A 6,208-nucleotide genomic window follows, 5' to 3' on the forward strand; every position below is an offset into this window, starting at 1 on the left:
ATTAATTTTAAAATTCAGCTTTGAAGTGAATTGCCTCCTTAAAATCACACGTTTTTGGTTAGTTTTAGACCCTACGCTAAGCTTGAAAACAACGTTGCCCATTTGTGTTCATTGCTTTTAATAATGATCCTTGCCCTTAACTTCACGCAAACTATGAGAGACTATGTATGTTGAACTTCTTTCGCACCGAACGTAGCTAAATGCTAATTGTAGATGCGAGAGTAAAATACCTTTCGATTTAAAGCTTTCTTGGTTTTTTCGGTAAAGTCACGTAGAAGGGAAATAATAAAATAATTAAATTAAAACAATAAAATGAAATTTTCACGACGTTTCGCCCACAATGCAAGCAGCCGTTCTTAGGTGAAGAAATAGAGCTGTCGGAAAGACAGCGTCTTAATGAACACTGCTAAGCTCGGCAGCGTATTTTAAGCTGGGTGGGAGGAGCAGAGAGCCTTGACAAAGGAATTTACATATCAACAGAGGAATTTAGCATATTGATGACAAATGCAGATATGGGGTTAGTTACTCCTTGCGGAATGTGTAGGTGGTTGGGGGTCTCAAAGTCATATTATGCTAGTGTATTATGTCGGATTAGCAGTAATAAAGGGAGGGAAATTTTAATAATAAAGAACTGCAGCAGCCAAACCACCGCGTATTAAGCTAGTGCATTATGTGGAAAACAGAAAAGGAGTTTCTAAAGAACTACAAATACCTTACTACCATACAATAAACCGATGTGAAAAAAAATTAATATAAACTACAGCAATATAATCAATGTACTCAATATACTCTCCAATAAGTTGAGCTATTAACATTAAGTAACTGGGTATACACTGCACTATATAATGAATACCATATAGTAAACTGATAAAAAAAAACCCTAGAATATTAACTACATCAATATCAATAAACTCAATATACTCTGCAATCAGCTGAGCTACTAACAATAAGTCACTATACATTACAATTCTATGTTGAAAAAAGTGGCGGTTTCTTTTTTCCTCAACGTTAGCACCACGGAAAGCGGCGATCGTTCAGACAGACGAGTCCATCTATGCTCGGAACGGAGGAGGGGGGAGATAGAGAGAAACAACCATGATGAGCTACTCTGTCCTGTGTTGCGTTACAACTATGCTATAAACTAGACTACTATACATTACAATATTATACCTTCCAATCTAAACTACACTGTATAATATCGTATACACAGCCCAATATAAGCTCTAACATTATGCATTATATTGATATGCCTCCTCCCACCCAGCTTAAAATACGCTGCCAAGCTTAGCAGTGTTCATTAAGACGCTGTTTTTCCGACAGCTCTGTTTCTTCACCTGAGGACGGCTGCTTGCGTTGTGGCCGAAACGTCGTGGTAATTTCATTTTATTATGTTTTATATTTATTTTATTATTTCCCTTCTACGTGACTTTACCGAAAGAACCAAGAATAGTAAAATACCTGTTGAGAAAGATGCTTTCACACCGAGGCGCACCATATAATCCCTATACACACGTGGCAGATTGTCATCTTCCAATTCGATCTGGTCACTTAGCATGGGATGTTTATAATTATTTTGTATTATGTGATACGTGTTATCACAGCCTTTATTCGTAATGGCACATCCCTCTTGCTTTTCCAGATCCAGTGGTAGAAGTTCCACGTTTCTGTGGGCAGGTATTAGAAGTGATCTCAGAACGCGGTTCTCGCCATTGCATCCCACCCATGGTACAATACCTTAAGACGTCCTGGTTTTAAAATGTTTGATACGTGAACGGAGGGTAAGGGTCAGGAGGACCCCACATATGCTCTGCGTTCTCACACCCGAAAATCCCGCGAAGAGGGTAACAGACTGACTTTAACTGTTACCCACACATCTGTGGAACGGAAGAGGCCATTTGAGATATATAGGCGAAATGCATGTCTGAATTCCATAACTTTGACCCAAAAAGTATTTTACAAAGCACGCAGGTTACTGAAGAGTGGGTGTTGTCCACTTAATCTCAGCCAAAGTGAGAGATTAATACAGTGATAAGATTTTTATAAAGCTGTAGGCAGGCAGGCATGTTGGCTCACACCTGTAGGCCAACATTTTGGAGGCGCAAGAGTTGGATGATCTCAGATTTTGTGAAATTACAAAATTCACATGGCCATAAGGTGGCAACAGATGGCAGTAGAGCAAATGGGTTGGTGAAACTGTCTGTGAGGTGCTTTGTCATCGCCTCTATCGGCACGGTTTTTCTCTGGGTGCCCCCGGTCCCTGGCCAGACTCCTCTCGAAATGGAACACAATCTCGAGATGGGAAAGGCATCTTTAAAGTAGTATTTTTTTCCAGGAAAGTTTTGAGACTTAGTGAGGCTTTCCTGCACAAATGGCATTCAGGTGGCTGCTTTGTTGGTGCTGCTTTGCAGAAGCATTAATGCAGCCAACTGCCGTTGTGGGTGAAGCCCCCCACCCACATCTGCCCCGAAAACGGCCATTCTCTTAAACTGGTGTCTTATGCATTTTTCAGCTTGAATGCATTGTTGCTGACAATGGCGTTGGCGTGTTTACAGCCCTGTTTTTGTGTCGTACTTGGTGACAGCGGCAATTACGGAGGTATGTTTCCGCACTTGTCAAGGAGAGGATGCACACCACTCATTGTTGTAAGGGCTGGGGATTTTTTTTATTCTTTCCATCCTGTATTGTACGCCTCTTCGTTAACGGCACGGAAATTCGGACGGAGGGTTGGTTTGGGCATCGGCAACAATCGCCCCACCGAGCACGGCCTGCGCCGTGGACGGGTCACCGCACCCTGGAGGGACGTGCCGTCCACGCAGGGGGTGGGTGTGGTAACATTCGTGTTAATGTCAGGTAGTGAACCGAACTCCAGCCGTCTCCGCTCGTATATATGTGTGTATGAACATGCGATATCATTGCATAGCGAGGTTTTCATACCAGGTTGGAGAGGTTGTGGAAGTTTCGTGGCTTTTTGTTAAAAGTCCAATTTCGAGCAGAGGGCTCCATTTACATTATAAGGCTTAAGGTGTAAAGCATTTATTCGTCAATTCCCGCTGTACGTGTATAAGATGGGGTCACCAGAACTTGTACAGATAATACAATATCCATTTACCACCACCCTCTTCTCTTCGCACCTGATTGACTTACAAGTGACCACATCACATGTATCCCTCTATTTAAGACAGAAACAGGAGGATTTCTCCACAACTCTGGCTGCCGCCTGATGAGGCTGGTTGTAAAACGTCATATCAGAATGGTAAATGTAGTGGGTTTACTCTCCACACTGGTGTGCTGAACTAGTAATGAATTGGCATGTTTTGTTAACATGACAAACCTTACTAATTGGTGGTGGGGGGTTTAATGACACATTTACGCGATATAACTTTTATGCTATGCACAATATGCAATACATTTTACCGTATAATTTTGTTACGATTCGGGACTTGAAAAAAAACTTAACATGTTTTTCAATCACAGTGCGGCCTTAAAAAGAAAGTGATATAATAGGCAACGTTTCGGGCCAATGACCCTTTTTCACAGCACACAGGGAGGCCAGCGAGGCAGTCTATAAAGGTGGCCAAGACTAATCAAAGGGTTGCCCTAAACGTAAGGTTGGGAAAGGTATTGGAGGTAGCGTCGTCACTGCTCATTGAATACCTCCTGAGGACAATTCGCGTTGGAAAGCACGACAGGGAATGTTACAGAATCCGTGCATATGCGTGAACTTTCTTCGTTGTATAATAAGACTCTTTGAGACGACTTCTGGAATCCGTCTTTTATTCACTTTGGGTTACATCTACTTCACGCTGCTGGTAGACAACGTGAAGGGACAGATAGACCGAGAGAGACGCACTGCCACGTGGCAACTCGGAGCCCCGCTCTCGCGTGGCTCCTTCCTCCGTTGGTTCCCGTTCTGACCACGTGTCATTCCTCTCTACCCCTATTTAATCCCCGGGTCACGTGGTACGCTTCAGCCAATCCTCGTTAGCCTGCGTCGAATCTTCCAGGCTCCCTCGTCAGCTCCCAGGACCACGCCCCTGACTCATCTCCCCATTGGCTGAGGCCAAAGCCAGCAGAACCAATCTCCATAGCTGTCACCCTTCCATCACGTCAGGGCCATGCCCCCAGGCTTCCCCCTAGTGGCTGTAAACCAGGACCGGCAGAGCCAATCACCATGACAAGGTGTGATACGTCAGTGAGCCGGATATTCTCATTACATCACCCCCCCCCCCCCCCCCCGGTGTAAAAAGTCAGCCGTCTCGGCTGGGAAAAGGGTGACAAGCCGAATCCAATTTAAATAATTATTAGGGCGTCTGAGACGCATTGACAAGGTAAAGGGGAGGAGTAGGCGTCTACGCACCGAGGAATTCAACCATTAACAACAGACATACATTAGGGCGCCCCTGTAGCGCAGTAACAACAGGGTAACAGACCGCAAGGCAATCATAACTAATGAAACGGAAGAGATTTCGACCGCGTACACGACGCAGGACCCTCTTCGTTTTTCGCACATGGTCGCCTCGCCGCCTGATCTGCAGGAGGTGTTTGCCGTGGAGAAGAAGAAGAAGAATGTTTGGTTTCGGTTGTATCCGGGATAGGTCCCGTTGGAGGAGGGACGTCCGGGGTCTCATTGTCCCTCAAAACCTGTTCATCTGCGGGGGATACAACACAGCCCCGCTGGGGATCAACGGGCGAGGCAAGTGGCACATTCAGCATGCCAGACCCCGGCAGGTCAACAAGTGGAGATGAGGGGCCAGCGCGCGGGTCAATGTAGGGTTTGAGTCGCGCGAATGGACATACCAACGGCGTTTTCCGTACTGGACGCGAACACTCTGGGGATTCCGAATGTCCACCAGCCTCACAGGCCCCCGCCAAGGCCTGTGCAGTTTAGGGGACGTGCCTACTGGCACCTGAGGGCAATGGAGCCATGCCAGATCGCCCACCGACCAGGGCATGTCAGTTCGCGATCGATGCGCATACCTCTCGTTCCTTGCCTGCGTACAGGCCGTCGCACATCTGGCGGCCTCTCGCGCCTCTGTAACCCGTTTAAGCGAGTCCCGTACGTGATCAGGCAAGGAAGGGGATGGTTGTTTACCCGCAGTACCCAGTTGCACATCAATCGGGGGTACATTCTCACGGCCATACATCAGGAAAAATGGTGAATATCCTGTGGACGCGTGCGGAACCATGCGATATGCCGCCAGGACGCCCGGTATGTGCAAGTCCCAATCGGTTTGTTTTTCACTTTCCGTGTGGCAAGTCATGGCCGAAAGGGTGCGGTTAAACCGTTCCACCATGCCATCCGTTTGCGGATGGTAAGGGGAAGTGCGGATTTTCTTTGTGCCCAGCGCAGTGCAAACATCCTTGAGCAATTTTGAGGAGAAGTTACGTCCCTGATCTGTGAGCAGCCCTTCGTGTGCTCCTTTATCCATGACATAACCATTCAAGAAAGTGGCTGTTTGGTCAGGCAGAGGCCAGGCCATAGGCCATCGAGAAAAATATTCGACCCCGACCAAAAGGTATTTGTTACCCCTAGCCGATGGAGGGAACGGGCCCAGGATGTCCAGAGCAACTAGTTCATTGATACGGGACACCTCAATCGAACTCAATGGCGGAACATAATGTTGCCGAGGCGGTTTCCTCTTCGCACAATCATGGTATGATAGGACAAAGTCAGTGATATCTGCCGTCATGCCGGGCCAAAATAAATCCTGCTGCATCGCAGCCAACGTTTTCTGCACGCCGAGGTGCATCAATTTGTCAGCGTGCAGAGCGCGGAGCAGGTCGTGGCGAAGGGATGTCGGCACGACCAGGCGTGAACGGTCAGACAATCTATCAGTACACATCAATAGTCCCGCCTGGCCCCGGAACATCTGCCATTTCCATCCCGCCAAATGAGATCTCGGTTTCCTGATCAGTTTCCGCAGCGGAGCCAGAGAGGCATCGGCCTCCTGCTCGCGTAGCCACACTGAGTGCGGAAAATGCAGCGTCTTGTCGGCGCCAACGGGTACACCCTGGCCTTCATCGTTCAACATCGCCCCCATAACCGGACAGGGCGAGGTAGGCAGTGCTGCACAGCGGTGCGTACCCGTCAGACAGGCGCAGGGAGGAGTTGGGGGCAACCTGGAGAGAGCGTCCACGTTGCCATGGCGAGTACCCTTGCGGTACGTGATCTCGAAGGAAAATTCCTGTAATGATTCCAACCACCGAG

This window comes from Lampetra fluviatilis, chromosome 22 (genome assembly GCF_964198595.1).
Source record: "Lampetra fluviatilis chromosome 22, kcLamFluv1.1, whole genome shotgun sequence".
Classification (NCBI taxonomy): Eukaryota; Metazoa; Chordata; class Hyperoartia; order Petromyzontiformes; family Petromyzontidae; genus Lampetra; species Lampetra fluviatilis.